Source organism: Coregonus lavaretus (genome assembly GCF_964263955.1).
Source record: "Coregonus lavaretus genome assembly, chromosome: 8".
NCBI classification, from domain to species: Eukaryota; Metazoa; Chordata; class Actinopteri; order Salmoniformes; family Salmonidae; genus Coregonus; species Coregonus lavaretus.
In genome coordinates, this window is record NC_139995.1 from 20,229,030 (window position 1) to 20,247,817 (window position 18,788).

General features: G+C 40.4%; 1 protein-coding gene across 1 annotated transcript in view; it reads right to left on the reverse strand.

The window, feature by feature from the left end:
• The window catches only part of LOC311133289 (chemokine-like protein TAFA-1), a gene marked incomplete at its 5' end in the record, with an annotated part of 266,183 nt that overhangs the window by 216,428 nt on the left and 30,967 nt on the right, over nucleotides 1-18,788 (reverse strand). The gene's annotated exons all lie outside the window — the stretch shown is intronic.

Sequence of the window (18,788 nt, forward strand, 5' to 3'; positions counted from 1 at the left end):
GGCTAGGCCACTCCAGGACCTTGAGATGCTTCTTACGGAGCCACTCCTTAGTTGCCCTGGCTGTGTGTTTCGGGTCGTTGTCATGCTGGAAGACCCAGCCACGACCCATTTTCAATGCTCTTACTGAGTGAAGGAGGTTGTTGGCCAAGATCTCGCGATACATGGCCCCATTCATCCTCCCCTCAATACGGTGCAGTCGTCTTGTCCCCTTTACAGAAAAGCATCCCCAAAAAATTATGTTTCCATCTCCATGCTTCATGGTTGGGATGGTGTTCAAACACGGCGAGTGGAGTTTAGACCAAAAAGCTCTGTTTTTGTCTCATCAGACCACATGACCTTCTCCCATTCCTCCTCTGGATCATCCAGATGTCATTGGCACATTTCAGATGGGCCTGGACATGTGCTGGCTTGAGCAGGGGGACCTTGCATGCGCTGCAGGATTTTAATCCATGATGGCGTAGTGTGTTACTAATGTGTTTTTTTTAGACTGTGGTCCCAGCTCTCTTCAGGTCATTGACCAGGTCCTGCCGTGTAGTTCTGGGCTGATCCCTCACCTTCCTTATGATCATTGATGCCCCACGAGGTGAGATCTTGCATGGAGCCCCAGACCGAGGGTGATTGACCGTCATCTTGAACTTCTTCCATTTTCTAATAATTGCGCCAACAGTTGTTGCCTTCTCACCAAGCTGCTTGCCTATTGTCCTGTAGCCCATCCCAGCCTTGTGCAGGTCTACAATTTTATCACTGATGTCCTTACACAGCTCTCTGGTCTTGGCCATTGTGGAGAGGTTGGAGTTTGTTTGATTGAGTGTGTGGACAGGTGTCTTTTATACGGGTAACGAGTTCAAACAGGTGCAGTTAATACAGGTAATGAGTGGAGAACAGGAGGGCTTCTTAAAGAAAAACTAACAGGTCTGTGAGAGCCGGAATTCTTACTGGTTGGTAGGTGATCAAATACTTATGTCATGCAATAAAATGCAAATTAATTACTTAAAAATCATGCAATGTGATTTTTTTTTTTTTTAGATTCCGTCTCTCACAGTTGAAGTGTACCTATGATAAAAATGACAGACCTCTAAATGCTTTGTAAGTAGGAAAACCTGCAAAATCGGCAGTGTATCAAATACTTGTTCTCCCCACTGTAGCTGACCACGTCTTAACCTTAGCTAATTTGTATTCATTATTACAGGAAAATAAATTCACAACAAGATAGTTATTTAAGTTAATTGTGAGCTAATTACAGAAAAAAGCTTACGGTTGTGATGAAATAAAAGCAGGGCATTCTACCGGAGCAGCAAACATTATTTTTCTAGCTAACAGTACGGTTTAACTTGCAATGAAAATGAATTTCTGACAAAATTAGAAACGTATAATATGTGTAAATTCAGCTAGCTAGACTCTCTTACCCTTATACATGGATGAACGCTTCTCCCTCTCTGTCATGGATTTAAAGTTGTAATCCGGAGACAGGTGTTTTATACAGTGGCTTGCGAAAGTATTCAACCCCCTTGCCATTTTTCCTATTTTGTTGACTTACAACCTGGAATTAAAATGGATTTTCTGGGGATTTGTATCATTTGATTGACACAACATGCCTACCACTTTGAAGATGCAAAATATTTTTTTGTGTGAAACAAGCAACAAATAAGACAAAAAAACTTGAGCGTGCATAACTATTCACTATACTTTGTAGAGCCACTATTTGCAGCAATTACAGCTGCAAGTCTCTTGGGGTATGTCTCTATAAGCTTGGCACATCTAGCCAATGGGAGTTTTGCCCATTCTTCAAGGCAAAACTGCTCCAGCTCCTTCAAGTTGGATGGGTTCCGCTGGTGTGCAGCAATCATTAAGTCATTCCACAGATGCTTAGGGTCATTGTCCTGCTGGAAGGTGAACCTCCGTCCCAGTCACAAATCTCTGGAAGACTGAAACAGGTTTCCCTCAAGAATTTCCCTGTATTTAGCGCCATCCATCATTCCTTCAATTCTGACCAGTTTCCCAGTCCCTGCCGAGGAAAAACATGCCCACAGCATGATGCTGCCACCACCATGCTTCACTGTGGGGATGGTGTTGTTGGGGTGATGAGAGGTGTTGGGTTTGCACCAGACATAGCGTTTTCCTTGATGGCCAAAAAGCTCAATTTTAGTCTCATCTGACCAGAGTACCTTCTTCCATATTTTTGGGGAGTCTCCCACATGCCTTTTGGCGAACACCAAACGTCTTTGCTTATTTTTTCTTTAAGCAATGGCTTTTTTCTGGCCATTCCATAAAGCCCAGCTCTGTGGAGTGTAAGGCTTAAAGTGGTCCTATGAACATATACTCCAATCACCACTGTGGAGCTTTGCAGCTCCTTCAGGGTTATATTTGGTCTCTTTGTTGCCTCTGATTAATACCCTCCTTGCCTGGTCCGCGAGTTTTGCTGGGCGGCCCTCTCTTGGCAGGTTTGTTGTGGTGCCATATTCTTTAAATTTTTTAATAATGGATTTAATGGTGCTCTGTGGGATGTTCAAAGTTTCTGATATTTTTTTAGAACCCAATCCTGATCTGTACTTCTTCACAACTTTGTCCCTGACCTGTTTGGAGAGCTCCTTGGTCTTCATGGTGCCACATAGGGCGGCGCACAATTGGCCCAGCGTCGTCCGGGTTTGGCCGGTGTAAGCCGTCATAGTAAATAAGAATTTGTTCTTAACTGACTTGCCTAGTTAAATAAAGGTTAAATAAATCAACAATTTTGGTGGTGCCCCTTGCTTAGTGGTGTTGCAGACTCTAGGGCCTTTCAGAACAGGTGTATATATACTGAGATCATGTGACATATCATGTGACACTTAGATTGCAGACAGGTGGACTTTATTTAACTAATTATGTGACTTCTGAAGGTAATTGGTTGCACCAGATCTTATTTAGGGGCTTCATAGCAAAAGGGCTGAATACATATGCACGCACCACTTTTCTGTTATAATTGTTTTTGGATCTTTTGAAAAAAAAAATAATAATTCATTTCACTTCACCAATTTGGACTATTTTGTGTATGTCCATTACATGGAATCCAAATAAAAATCAATTTAAATTACAGGTTGTAATGCAACAAAATAGGAAAAACACCAAAGGGGATGGAATACTTTTGCAAGGCACTGTACAACAGTCTTCTGTGTGTTCTCTTTTCGACTCCCTCAGCATATTTCCAATCAAACACTTTTGCAATTCTTTGTGATATCAAAAAAAAAAGTTGCACCAGATTTTGTTATAATGTTGGTTGCACCAGATCTTATTTAGGGGCTTCATAGCAAAAGGGCTGAATACATATGCACGCACCACTTTTCTGTTATAATTGTTTTTGGATCTTTAAAAAAAAATAAAAAAATCATTTCACTTCACCAATTTGGACTATTTTGTGTATGTCCATTACATGAAATCCAAATAAAAATCAATTTAAATTACAGGTTGTAATGCAACAAAATAGGAAAAACACCAAAGGGGCTGAATACTTTTGCAAGGCACTGTACAACAGTCTTCTGTGTGTTCTCTTTTCGACTCCCTCAGCATATTTCCAATCAAACACTTTTGCAATTCTTTGTGATATCCAAAAAAAAAGCCTCGTTAGAAAGGATTACCTACACATACTGAGCAGCTCATGTTATAGACAGAAGCGTGCTACATGGCAGACCAATCCTAACTAGTTGCTTGATAAAGTCCTACAATTTCAGAAGGATTTAAAAAAGGGTTTCAAAATTAGTACATTTTTTACCTCTTTAGGGTTAATTGCTTGGCAGGCAATTAACCTCGCTCTTATCCATAATCTCATGTACCCTCTGCACTGTATCTGCGAGCTGTTGGATAGAGCGCATGTAAAGACCAAAACCATTGACAGAGTTCAAAATGGGATGGAAACACATAGAATTTCTGTTTTATATTCGTTAAATGAAAAGTTATACGACACACTGGCCGCCACTGATAAATTGTTACCGCCACTCCCAAAAACATGATTACAAAAATTAGAATACTTTTTTTGTTTTTTTGGGATGGTAAAATGTTTTCAGTGTAAACTTAAATGACTAAACACAGATATAAAGTATGTAGAAAATATAATAGAGCTATACACTGAGTATGCAAAGCATTAAGAATACGTGCTCTTTCCATGACATAGACTGACCAGGTGAATCCAGGTGAAATCTATGATCCCTCACTTCTTAAATCCACTTCAATTAGTGTAGATGAAGGGGAGAAGACAGGTTAAAGAAGGATTTTTAAGCTTTGAGACAATTTACACATGGATTGTGTATGTGGCCCATTCAGAGGGTGAATGGGCCAGACACAAAATGTAAGTGCCTTTGAATGGGGTATGGTAGTAGGTGCCAGGCACACCGGTTTGTGTCAAGAACTGCAACGCTGCAGGATTTTTCACGCTCAACAGTTTCCTGTGTGTATCAAGAATGCTCCACCACCCAAAGGACATCCAGCCAACCTAACACAACTGTGGGAAGCATTGGAGTCAACATTGGCCAGCATCCATGTGGAACACTTTCGACACATTGTACAGTCCATGCCCCGACGAATTGAGGTTGTTCTGTGGGCAACTCAATATTAGGAAGGTGTTCCTAATGTTTGGTATACTCATTGTATATATTTAAATATGATCATCTTCGAGAACTAACAATCACCAAAATAAATACTAGACAGTCAGGGAGTATCTAAAATAAAAATAAATGTCATGGCATGGGGCCCCCACTGATTTTGTTATAATGTTTGTGTCACTCAGATAGCATAAGAACATAGCATAAGCCATGCCAAAATATGTAGAATTGCAAGAAATTAGCTGTAAAACTCCAAGTTTTCTTTCAACCCCATGGCAAAATGTGTAGAATTGCAGGAAATGTGCTTTAAAACAGCTATGTTATGTCTATGTGGCCAAGAGGACGGCCTCTAATATTTTCCAAAACATTGAGATAGGTTTTCTGTTGGGTTCAAATTTCGGAAGATAGTTTGATGTTAAGTCTGCATTGCCTGTGGTTTACAACTTTAAGAGGGAAGGTTGCTGGTGTTCATACACTAAGAAATGCTGGGATAAAAACAAACCAATTTGGGTAATTTGGTAACTGGGTTATTTTGACCCAGCCAGCTGGATTGCGTGAATAACCCAACATGTTGGATTGTTTGGATTACTCAAACATGGGTAAATTGAACCATCAGTTGTGTTTTTATTTAGGTTACTTTAATGATGGGTTGGCTCAGCAGCATTGAGGAACTCATACATTTGTGTAAGCCTCATTAAAGCTACAAAAGTGTCAATGTTCAAGATGAACTGGAACTAGGTAAAAAAACTATCCATATTTTGAAACCCTTTTTTTTATCCTTCTGAAATTGTAGAACTTTGTCAAGCAACTAGTTACCGATAAAAAACACAATTTACCATGATATCTGTGTTAATATGGAGGAATAAAAAATTATCTCTCTTTTGTATACAAGTGTCGGACTATCTGAAAGCCACGCATCTATTAAGCCATGCCTCCAGTCTTCTGATCTAACTTGAAGAAAGGGAAAACTCACACCCACTGAAATTTTCTTTACGTTTTAATGTATTCTTTTTTTTAAGAAGAGGTCAGAACAAATGGATGCATTTCGACGGCAGCCAACCCTGCCTAAGGTTGACGCTGAAACGCATCCTTGTTCTAACCTCTGCTTCTAAAAAAAATACATTAAAATGTAAAGATTATTTCAGTGCAGGTTTTTCCTTTCTTCAAGTATATGCCTTTGAACCCGGCACCCGAAGACCTTTTGTCACTACAAACATTTTAGCTGAGCACGCCAATTTCTCTTTCTATCATATCTCAATAACCCAGCATTAATAACCCAGCATCAACAACCCAACCTTGCTCTTTTTAAAGAAAACAACCCAACTAAGTGACCTAATGTCTGTAACCCAGCAGCTGGGTCATCTAAATAACACAAAATGTTTTGTATGCTCTGTTCGTAACCAAGTGGGAAGTGGGAATTTACCACATAAGACTGGGAAAAATCCACTTGAACGGCCCTCCAACTGGTAATTAATAGTGGGAAACTTGTCTATTATCTTGAGCAGGGGTGTAGGCACAGGTGGGCCTGGGTGGGAACCGGCCCACCCAATTAGATTGAGAAAAACTTTTTAAAATAATAACAAGAAGAATATTAATAATAATAATAATAAATATAACAGGACATAATTTTATTTTTACCTAAGCACAGTACTTGACTTGGGCAGGAGCTCACCGGAAATGAGTACAGGCACCTCAAATTTTCTTCTGCTTGAGTTCCTGCACCGCCACCTTCTATAGAATAATTGCTCAAAAGCATTGAGGACTTGCACCCAAAATGAGTAGCGGCACCTATTTCAGTCCAGGTCAAGCACTGGCCTAAACATTCATACACCATCAGATAGAATTCATAGCAAGCAGTAAGGAGGGGGTGGGAAGATGAAAGGGATATTGACAATAATAATATTAATACATTTTATTTGGCAGATGCCTTTCAGGACACTCAAGGACATCTTATATAAAATCTAGTGCTGTACATACAGTGGGGAAAAAAGTATTTAGTCAGCCACCAATTGAGCAATTGGTGGCTGAATTTTCATCATAGGTACACATCAACTATGACAGACAAAATGAGAGAAAAAATTCCAGAAAATCACATTGTAGGATTTTTAATGAATTTATTTGCAAATTATGGTGGAAAATAAGTATTTGGTCAATAACAAAAGTTTCTCAATACTTTGTTATATACCCTTTGTTGGCAATGACACAGGTCAAACGTTTTCTGTAAGTCTTCACAAGGTTTTCACACACTGTTGCTGGTATTTTGGCCCATTCCTCCATGCAGATCTCCTCTAGAGCAGTGATGTTTTGGGGCTGTCGCTGGGCAACACGGACTTTCAACTCCCTCCAAAGATTTTCTATGGGGTTGAGATCTGGAGACTGGCTAGGCCACTCCAGGACCTTGAAATCCTTCTTACGAAGCCACTCCTTCGTTGCCCGGGCGGTGTGTTTGGGATCATTGTCATGCTGAAAGACCCAGCCACGTTTCATCTTCAATGCCCTTGCTGATGGAAGGAGGTTTTCACTCAAAATCTCACGATACATGGCCCCATTCATTCTTTCCTTTACACAGATCAGTCGTCCTGGTCCCTTTACAGAAAAACAGCCCCAAAGCATGATGTTTCCACCCCCATGCTTTACCGTAGGTATGGTGTTCTTTGGATGCAACTCAGCATTCTTTGTCCTCCAAACACGACGAGTTGAGTTTTTACCAAAAAGTTATATTTTGGTTTCATCTGACCATATGACATTCTCCCAATCCTCTTCTGGATCATCCAAATGCACTCTAGCAAACTTCAGACGGGCCTGGACATGTACTGGCTTAAGCAGGGGGACACGTCTGGCACTGCAGGATTTGAGTCCCTGGGGGCGTAGTGTGTTACTGATGGTAGGCTTTGTTGCTTTGGTCCCAGCTCTCTGCAGGTCATTCACTAGGTCCCCCCGTGTGGTTCTGGGATTTTTGCTCACCGTTCTTGTGATCATTTTGACCCCACGGGGTGAGATCTTGCGTGGAGCCCCAGATCGAGGGAGATTATCAGTGGTCTTGTATGTCTTTCATTTCCTAATAATTGCTCCCACAGTTGATTTCTTCAAACCAAGCTGCTTACCTATTGCAGATTCAGTCTTCCCAGCCTGGTGCAGGTCTACAATGTTGTTTCTGGTGTCCTTTGACAGCTCTTTGGTTTGGCCATAGTGGAGTTTGGAGTGTGACTGTTTGAGGTTGTGGACAGGTGTCTTTTATACTGATAACAAGTTCAAACAGGTGCCATTAATACAGGTAACGAGTGGAGGACAGAGGAGCCTCTTAAAGAAGAAGTTACAGGTCTGTGAGAGCCAGAAATCTTGCTTGTTTGTAGGTGACCAAATACCTGACTAGCATTTCTCTGTCATCTGGCTACTGCATCTAATCTGGCCTGTATTCATTTAGCTAGCATCATGTTTGTTGAGAAGATGCTGAGAATGGGCTTTCCCTTTCCGCTACATCTCTCATTGTGTTATCAAGTCCCTCCCTGGCCGATAAGGAGATGATGAGACAATGTAACGCTGCCTCTGTCTGCAAACTACCACAGATATGGCCAGGCATCAGGCATATCACATTAGATGAATGGACTTATTCTCACCCTGATAGAGCACCCTGGGAGACTATTCAGACGCACTTTCAATCACTCCTTGTGACAAACACAGAGCTATTGAAGAGCAAATAACATCCATATGTTTTAACCCTGTAATCCCTGTTCATTACACATCACTGCTAAAATAAATATATAATAAGATTAACAAAGCACGTAACCTTTGCAACATATATGTATGCATCTCCAAAATCTGTCTACAATGTCATATCATTTACTGAATTACATAGTAAAAAAAATGTATAATGGTTAATGATGTGAGAGAGGTCATTTCACTCTAAAATATAGATGCAGTGTTACACATGCGTTTCCTGACTGTGAGGTGTAGGATGATGAGAACCAAGACAGGGACTTTAAAGCAGAGCTACAGATGTTAACTATAAATATTTCAGTGGTACAACATGAACAGTGAGCAAGGGATGATCAATATAGACCTGAGGCGATAGGATACCTGAGATTTAATATCAATTGTTCCATCTGTGTTTATTTCCACTTGTTAGGTCGTGACTTCAGTGAGGGAGAAAAGCAACGGCAGTAAAATGTTGGGAGAAAAAAAAACATGCAAAAAAAAAAGAAAAACTAGCTAGTTCAGATGACAAAGACAATAGAGGTCAAAACGCAACAACATGAGAGAAAAAGTACTCCCAGCTCATTGGCTGTCTGTCCACGTTCCTCAGAAGGAATAGAGTTGTTGTTGCTGTGACTAAAGAACACATGGATAAAACCCTATTTCACCATTTATGTGTATTTCAGTATATTTCCAAACTTTAAAGGCTGCGCAAAACTCACACTGAAGTGAATAGATTGGGAGGCAAATTGCTACAACATTTAAGACAATCAATTTTCACTGTCCCTAAGTAAATTAGGTGCCTGAGCGCAGTGAGTCCTCTGCAAACAAAATAGCAAATGAGCAACATTCGTCCCGTGCAGTGGTTCTAAATGATGGTACAAAGTAATCCACTGCATTACAATTACCTGCCTGTGTCTCTTTACCCTATTAACATAACCAAGCTATTTCAGTTCAGACACACACACAAAAAAAAGCTGGGGGTGGTGGAGGAGCTGAATTAAAACACTGATATTTGCATTGTTCTATATAAACTATTTTGTTCCCTGCATGGGCTTCCATTTGGTAGGCTGCAGTATGTGTTATCGATATAGCATTGATGTGATACACTGTTTTTTTAAACGCCTTGGATTGTATCAGATACTGGTGTTGCAGACAGGGAGGGTTCACATTCTGCTGTCACTTCACATTGACCATCATAACGATTTTGTTACCGATTTTTTAAAATAACCATCTACATATAGGAGTTGAAAGAACCCCTGATATACTGGATAGTACCACAGTGTATGTTATGAGGGTGGTAATCTAGGTTAGGCTGATATAGGGCGGAGGACACATCCTTTCCTCTAAACAGTGATTTGGTCTATTAGTTTGAGTTTGTTGTATGACAGGAGTAGAGGAGCAAACCTTGTGTAATAAACAGGACCTGTTCTCTTTCTGACACAGAGAGAAGATAAGGATAGCACAGGATCTAATCCACTACTATCTCATTTCACTTAGGGGAAGAAAGCCTCTCAAAGTACCAGCAGTGAGACCCCTGTGACAGGAAAGTCTGCTAGGTAAATACTAATAATCTTGCAATCTTGCTACAGCTTAATTAAATGTGTTGAATAGGCCTAGGAAAATTATGAAACAGTGACAATCCCTTTCTAGATATTATCTCAATGTGTACCTCCATTATTCGAGTCAGGGACGCTCAAATGAGAGTAATCATTCATATTTCCTTACAAATCAATTATTGAAGAAGATGGGGAGAAAGCAAAGGAATGTTTCATCTTAAGAGGAAAGATGAAATAGTTTAGTATGGAGATCTGCTAGAACACTGAGTGAACATGCAAAGAGAGGAAATAATTCAAACATATTCAAGATAAAGATGTGCCTTCAGAAATTAGTCATATACATTTACTTATTCCACATTCTGTTGTGTTACAGCCTGAATTCAAAATGGATTGAACATAATTTCTTTCTCACCCATCTGCACTACCGATCAAAAGTTTTGGAACACCTACTCATTCAAGGGTTTTTCTTTTTTGTACTATTTTCTACATCGTAGAATAATAGTGAAGACATCAAAGCTATGAAACAACACATATGGAATAATTATATTTTATATTTGAGATTCTTCAACCCTTTGCGTTGATAGCAACTTTGCACACTCTTGGCATTCTCTCAACCAGCTTCATGAGGTAGTCACCTGGATTGCATTTCAATTAACAGGTGTGACTTATTAAAAGTTAATTTGTGGAATTTCTTTCCTTCTTAATACATTGAGCCAATCAGTTGTGTTGTGACAAGGTTAGGGGGTATACAGAAGATAGCCCTATTTGGTAAAAGACCAAGTCCATATTATGGCAAGAACAGCTCAAATAAGCAAAGAGAAACGGCAGTCCATCATTACTTTAACCCTCCCGTTGTCCTAGGGTCAAAATGACCCGCCACTGTGTTGAACCAGCTTTATTTAATTTTAATATTTTTTGGGATCATTTGTGAGAAGGAGGCAGTGATACTTTCTTTAAAGTCTCACTGCCTCCTTCTCACAAATGATCCCAAAAATATAAAAATTAAATAAAGTTGGTTCAACACAGTGGCGGGTCATTTTGACCCTAGGACAACGGGAGGGTTAAGACATGAAGTTCAGTCAATACCGAAAATTTCAAGAACTTTTAAAGTTTCTTCAAGTGCAGTCGCAAAAAACATCAAGCACTATGATGAAACTGTCTCTCATGAGGACCGCCACAGGAATGGAAGACCCAGAGTTACCTCTGCTGCAGAGAATAAGTTCATTAGAGTTACCAGCCTCAGAAATTGCAGCCCAAATAAATGCTTCACAGAGTGCAAGTAACAGACACATCTGAACATCAACTGTTCAGAGGAGGCTGTGTGAATCAGGCCTTCATGTTCGAATTGCTGGAAAGAAACCACTACTAAAGGACACCAATAAGAAGAAGAGACTTGCTTGGGCCAAGAAACACGAGCAATGGACATTAGACCGGTGGAAATTTGTCCTTTGGTCTGGAGTCCAAATATGAGATTTTTGGTTCCAACCGACATATCTTTGAGAGACGCGTGTGGGTGAACCATCTGGTTTGGGCTTAGTGGGACTATCATTTCTCTTTCAACAGGACAATGACCCAACACACCTCCAGGCTGTGTAAGGGCTATTTTACCAAGAAGGAGAGTGATGGAGTGCTGCATCAGATGACCTGGCCTCTACAATCCCTCCACGTCAACGCTGTCATCAAGGCAAAGGGTGGCTATTTTAAGAATCTCACATATAAAATATATTTTGAGTTGTTGAACACTATTTTGGTTACTACATTATTCCATATGTGTTATTTAATAGTTTTGATGTCTTCACTATTAGGAAATAGTAAAAGTATAGAAAAACCCTGGAATGAGTATGTGTTCTAAAACTTTTGACCGGTAGTGTACATAATTTATAATACCCCATAATGACAAAGTGAAAACATGTTTTTGAGATTTTTGCAAATGTATTGAAAATGAAATATCTAACTAACTATTCACACCCCTGATTCAATACTTTGTAGAAGCACCTTTGGCAGCGATTACAGCTGTGAGTCTTTCTGGATAAGTCTCTAAGAGCTTTCCACACCTGGATTGTGCAATATTTGCCCACTATTCTTTTCAAAATTCTTCAAGCTCTGTCAAATTGGTTGTTGATCATTGCTAGACAACCATTTTCAGGTCTTGCCATATATTTTCAAGTAGATTTAAGTCACAACTGTAACTCTGCCACTCAGGAACATTCACTGTCTTCTTGGTAAGCAACTCCATTGTAGATTTGGCCTTGTGTTTTAAGTTATTGTCCTGCTGAAAGGTGAATTAATCTCCCAGTGTCTGGTGGAAAGCAGACTGAACCAGGTTTTCCTCTAGGATTTTGCCTGTGCTTAGCTCCATTCTGTTTCCTTTTCATCCTGAAAAAACTTCCCATTCCTTAAAGATGACAAGCATACCCATAACATGATGCAGGCACCACCATGCTTGAAAATATGGAGAGTGGTACTCAGTAATGTTTTGTATTGGATTTGTCCCAAACATAAGACTATGTATTCAGGACAAAAATTTGCTTTGACACATTTTTTGCAGTATTACTTTAGTGCCTTGTTGCAAACAGGATGCATGTATTGTAATATTGTTATTCTGTACAGGCTTCCTTCTTTTCACTCTGTCAATTAGGTTAGTATTGTGGAGTAATTAGAATGTTGTTGATCCATCCTCAGTTTTCTCCGATCACAGCAATTAAACACTGTAACTGATTTAAAGTCGCCATTGGCCTCATGGTGAAATCCCTGAGCGGTTTCCTTCCTCTCTGGCAACTGAGTTAGGAAGGATGCCTGTATCTTTGTCGTGACTGGGTGTATTGATACACCATCCAAAGAGTAATGAATAACTTCACCATGCTCAAAGGTATATTTCATGTTTGTTTGTTTTTTTCCCCATCTACCAATAGGTGCACTTCTTTGGAAAATGTCCCTGGTCTTTGTAGTTGAATCTGTGTTTGAAATTCACTGGTCAACTGAGGGACCTTACAGATAATTGTATGTGTGGGTACAGAGATGAGGTAGCATTAAAAAATAATGTTAAAAACTATTATTGCACACAGAGTGAATCCATGCAACTTATTATGTGACTTGTTAAGCACATTTTTTACTCCTGAATGTATTTAGGCTTGCCATAACAAAGGGGTTGAATACTTCTTGACTCCAGACATTTCAGCTTTTCATTTTTAATTAATTTGTAAAGATTTCGAAAAACATAATTTCACTTTGACATTATGGGGTATTGTGTGTAGGACAGTGACAAAAAATCTCAATTTAATCCATTTAAAATATATTTACTACAACATGAAAATAATCCTGCAGCAACAGGAAATTTGAATTATTATGTGGATTATAATTAATGGACTTTTTTGTAGGGGTTGATACATTCTTCGTAATGGAGAATCAAGTCGGACATTTCGAAGTGAAAATTACAAACTTTAGAAGCCTTTTTAAACTTCAAATACATTGCAAGTTAGACATTTCCTGTTCTTCTTGTTGAAGTCCTCCTGCAACAGGGTGATCAAATTAAGATCCTACATCTGCATTCACTCCACTTTTCCAATCTAGTGCTACTTCAACAACACCTCCTCCTCCAAGCGGACTGTCTTCCAGATGAGTCAGCGCTTCTGTGTCATACAAGAACAGAAATAGTATGAAGCTCATATAAAGTGCCAATTCAACCTCCATCCCTAGTCCCTCCCCCCCGCCAGCCATTAAAAGCGTTGGAATAGGATTCCTAAGCTTTTCCGGTGACCGCTTCCACCATCACACAGACATTTAAGTGCACTAATCCATGACTAATTGTCACATCTGATCCATGACAAATCGTCTGAGGGGCAGATAGAGCTGAGGAGATGGAGGGAAGGAGGGCAGGATGGGGGAGGGAGGAGGGGAGGGAAAAAGGCACGAGTGAGAGAGAGTGGTGTTCTGTATAGGAATGATCGGGCAGTTATTTCCCAGTTTTAAAAAGGTTGTTTTCATTACCTTGAAGGGCATGCTGTGTGATAGAGAGTGAGATACCTCACCAATGAACTCTCAGGTAAAGCCTCCAGTTTTCATAGCAATTATAACCCAATGTGGAACAAGATTAAAGGCTTTGGGTGTTCAAGCCGGGAAAAAGACTGCCATGATAGACGGCATGCTCGGAAATTGATGTTTCTAATTAGATTTGTGTCAGTTTATTTTTTGATTCTCATCGCCAGGCAATTACATTAGAGCCACTAAAGAAGTGCTTTTGTTTGATTTTAAAGGAATGTGGAAGTATATTTTTCTTAGCCCATGAGAATTGCATTGATGAACCATGCCTGCTGGGGGGGGCTTGCATTACTATCCTTGTGGGTACCGGAAATCAACAAAAGTCCCCACAAGGATAGTAAAACAAGGAAGGGGTTTGTAATACTATTCTCATGGGTATCGGAAATAAACAAATGTCCCCACAAGGTTAGTAAAACAAGGAAAATTCTCCCTCATGGGGACATTTTCCAGGTACCCACGAGGACAAAGTCTATTTTGGATTAGGGGTTAGGGATAGGGTTACAATTAGGGTTAGGTTTAGGGTTAGGAGTTAGGGTTGGGCTTAAGTTTAGGGTTAGGGTTAGGGAAAATATCTGTGTGTGTGTGTATATCCGTACGGAAGCCCTGAAGCCCAAGGCAAGAAAAAGAAATGTTCTCGTCCAAACAACTTAGTATCTTGTTTGAATGAAGTTGTTCAAACGAGATACTAAGTCGTTCAAACAAGATACTAAGTCGTTGGAACGCCTTATTTCGTTTGAACGACTTCATTGTTATTTTGTCTAATTAGGCCTAATTTGTTATGCAGCTTGCTGCAGCCATTAATTCACTGATTCCATCCATTGATTTTATTATTCACTGACAGTTCTTTGTTTGCCTAAAGCAGGGCTAATTTTGAGTGCCAGAGCATGTAAGTGGGCGAGTGTGTAGTGAGGAGCGTAATGCGAGTAGATAAAAAATAGGTGTCAGCCTTCTCTCCCACTCCAATTTTGCTCTGGTACTTTTCGTTTCCTTTATCATTATTCTTTTAATTGAACCTTTTCACAAGTGAGTTCCAAATATCTCTAATGGTCCCCACAGCATTAGTTTTCTTATGCACGTGATGTCAGAATTCACTCACTGTTCCAAAATGTGATTGTTATGCAACAGGACAGTTAACCCGTGCTGCCCTCAAACCAAGACACGCTGCCTGCTAATTATTTATAGGCTATGTTTGTCAATTTAAATTATTTTCTAACAACAGTTTGAAATTAAGTGCGTTCCACCTCCTCATTAATTCACATCGAAGTAGCCAATTTCACTGTGGTGGATAACTTACGTTTGAGGCATGCTATGCTAATCTAATTGGGGTGCCAGAGCAGCGAACAGTTTTGACTGGGCTGAGCGGGAACTGTGCTTCCGCAGAGGTAGGGGGGCCAGCAGGCCAGAGGTGGATGAACGCAATGCCCTCGTTTGGGTGTAGGGACTGATGAGAGCCTGAAGGTACGGAGGTGCCGTTCCCCTCACAGCTCCGTAGGCAAGCACCATGGTCTTGTAGCAGATGCGAGCTTCAACTGGAAGCCAGTGGAGTGTGTGGAGGAGCGGGGTGACGTGAGAGAACTTGGGAAGGTTGAACACCAGATGAGCTGCGGCATTCTGGATGAGTTGTAGGGGTTTAATGGCACAGGCAGGGAGCCCAGCCAACAGCGAGTTGCAGTAATCCAGACAGGAGATGACAAGTGCCTGGATTAGGACCTGTGCCGCTTCCTGTGTAAGGCAGGGTCGTACTCTCCGAATGTTGTAGAGCATGAACCTACAGGATCGGGTCACCGCCTTGATGTTAGCGGAGAACGACAGGGTGTTGTCCAGGGTCACGCGAGGTATTGATTTCATAACCTTTATGGTGTTATACTCATTTGTGCGTATATAGTTACATTTTTCTATTAGTTCTGTAAAACAATGTTAATGGCATCAAATAAGTTAAATTAAATTGTGTTCTATCCTGTGAAGCTACCCTGGCCTTATCATGACCATTGCATTGACCTGTGTATTCATTGCCCCCTTGTGGAGCCCTTGTGGAACTCTTCAGTTATGTTACTTGTAATATTGATGTATTGCTATATCCTGATATTTTATTATAATTACTAATAAGTTCTCTTTATTCTGTACTTTCAGAAACCACACACACACAGTATTGAACATAACTTGCCAATATCATAACTGGAACTGGACATCTTTCGTAATGAAGATTGAGGACAGCTTTTGTATGCTAGCAACATATTGTTTGGAGAGGGAGTAAAATTGCAATTTTTTGATAACAATCTACACAAAATACTCTGTTACGTTAAAGTGGAAGAAAAATGCTAACATTTGTAAAACATTTATGAAAAATAAAACACTCATGTACACTACATGGCCAAAAGTATTTGGACATGCCTTCAAATTAGTGGATTCGGCTATTTCAGCAACACCCGTTGCTGACAGGTGTATAAAATCAAGCACAAAGCAATGCAATCTCCGTAGACAAACATTGGCAGTAGAATGGCCCATACTGAAGTGCTCAGTGATTTTCCAACAAGTCAGTTTGTCAAAAGTCTGCCCTGCAAGAGCTGCCCTGGTCAACTTTAAGTGCTGTTATAGTGAAGTGTGGTCCTCTGTAGCTCAGCTGGTAGAGCACGGCGCTTGTAACGCCAAGGTAGTGGGTTCGATCCCCGGGACCACCCATACACAAACAATTTATGCACGCATGACTGTAAGTCGCTTTGGATAAAAGCGTCTGCTAAATGGCATATTATTAATGTCTAGGAGCAACAATGGATCAGCCGCGAAGTGGTAGGCCATGCAAGCTCACAGAATGGGACCGCCGGGCGTAGCGCATAAAAATGGTCTGTCCTCAGTTTCAACACTCTCTACCGAGTTCCAAACTGCCTCTGGAAGCAACGTCAACACAATAACTGTTCGTCGGGAGCTTCATGAAATGGGTTTCCATGGCCGAGCAGTCTAAGTTCACCATGCGCAATGCCAAGCGTTGGCTGGAGTGGTGTAAAGCTCGCTGCCATTGGACTCTGGAGCATTGGAAACGTGTTCTCTGGATTGATGAATCACACTTTACCATCTGGCAGTCCGACGGATGAATCTGGGATTGGTGGATGCCAGGAGAATGCTACCTGCCCGAATGCATAGTGCCAACTGTAAAGTTTGGTGGAGGAGGAATAATGGTCTGGGGATGTTTTTCCTGGTTCGGGCTAGGCCCCTTAGTTCCAGTGAAGGGAAATCTTAAAGCTACAGCATACAATCACATTCTAGATGATTCTGTGCTTCCAACTTTGTGGCAACAGTTTGGGGAAGGCCCTTTCCTGTTTCAGCATGACAATGCCCCCGTGAACAAAGTGAGTTCCATACATAAATGGTTTGTCAAGATCGGTGTGGAAGAACTTTACTGGCCTGCACAGAGCCCTGACCTCAACCCCATCGAACACCTTTGGGATAAATTGGAACGCCGACTGAGAGCCAGGTCTAATCGCCCAACATCACTGCCAACCTCACTAATGCTCTTGTGGCTGAATGGAAGCAAGTCCATGCGCCAATGTTCCAACATCTAGTGGAAAGCATTCCCAGAAGAGTGGAGGCTGTTATCGCAGCAAAGGGTAGACCAACGATCAACTCCACATTAATGCCCATGATTTTGGAATGAGATGTTCGACAAGCAAGTGTCCATATACTTTTGTTTATCTTGATTAGATACTGTAAGTATTCAACCCACTGGGTCAATACATGTTAGAATCACCTTTGGAAGCGATTACACCTGTAAGTCTTTCTGGGTAAGTCTCTAAGAAGTTTCAACACCTGGACAAAATTTGCCCATATATTATTTTCAAAATTCTTCAAGCTCTGTCAAATTGGTTGTTGATCATTGCTAGACAATCATTTTTTAGGTTTTTCAAGCAGATTTGGGTGTGTTCACTGTCTTCTTGGTAAGCAATTCCAGTGTAGATTTGGCCTTATGTTATAGGTTATTGTCCTGCTGAAAGGTGAATTAATCTCCCAGTGTCTGATGGAAAGCAGACTGAAGCAGGTTTTGGAGATATGGAGAGTGGTACTCAGTAATGTGTTATATTGGACTTGCCCCAAACATAACACTTTGTATTAGGATAAAAAGTTAATTGCTTTACCACACTTTTTGCAGTATTACTTTAGTGCCTTGTTGCAAACAGGATGCATGTTTTGGAATATTGTTACCCTGTACAGGTTTCCTTGTTTTCACTCTGTCACTTATTGTGGAGTAACTAGAATGTTGTTGATCCATCCTCAGTTTTCTCCTATCACAGCTATTAAACTATGTAAATGTTTTAAAGTCACCATTGGCGTCATGGTGAAATCCCTGAACGGTTTCCTTCCTCTCTGGCAACTGAGTTAGGAAGGACACCTGTATCTTTGTACTGACTGGGTGTATTGATACACCATCCAAAGAGTAATTAATAACTTCATCATGCTCAAAGGGATATTCAATACGTTTTTTTTATTTACAGTATAACCATCTACCAATAGGTGTCCTTCTTCGCGAGGCATTGGAAACCCTCCCTGGTCTTTGTGGTTGAATCTTTTTGAATTCACTGCTCAACTGAGGGACCTTACAGATAATTGTATGTGTGAGGTACAGTGATGAAGTAGTCATTCAAAAATCATGTTAACCTCTTAAATGTAACTAAATGTGATTGAAAATGTAATCTACGTAATCCTCAAAAGTAATTATTTATCATGAGAGGGCCATAAACAACAACTAGTAATGCTGCATACTCCAAGAAATATTAAAATCTCACCTTTCAGGTAGAAATAGTTATAAATTGCTGAGGTGTAGTCATTTTTGAGGACACAAGCTCAAGTGCACAGTACATGATTATAAAATGAAAATATGAAATATTTTATATGATGTATTTCTTATTCAACAAAACTGTATGAATAAGGCTTGAAA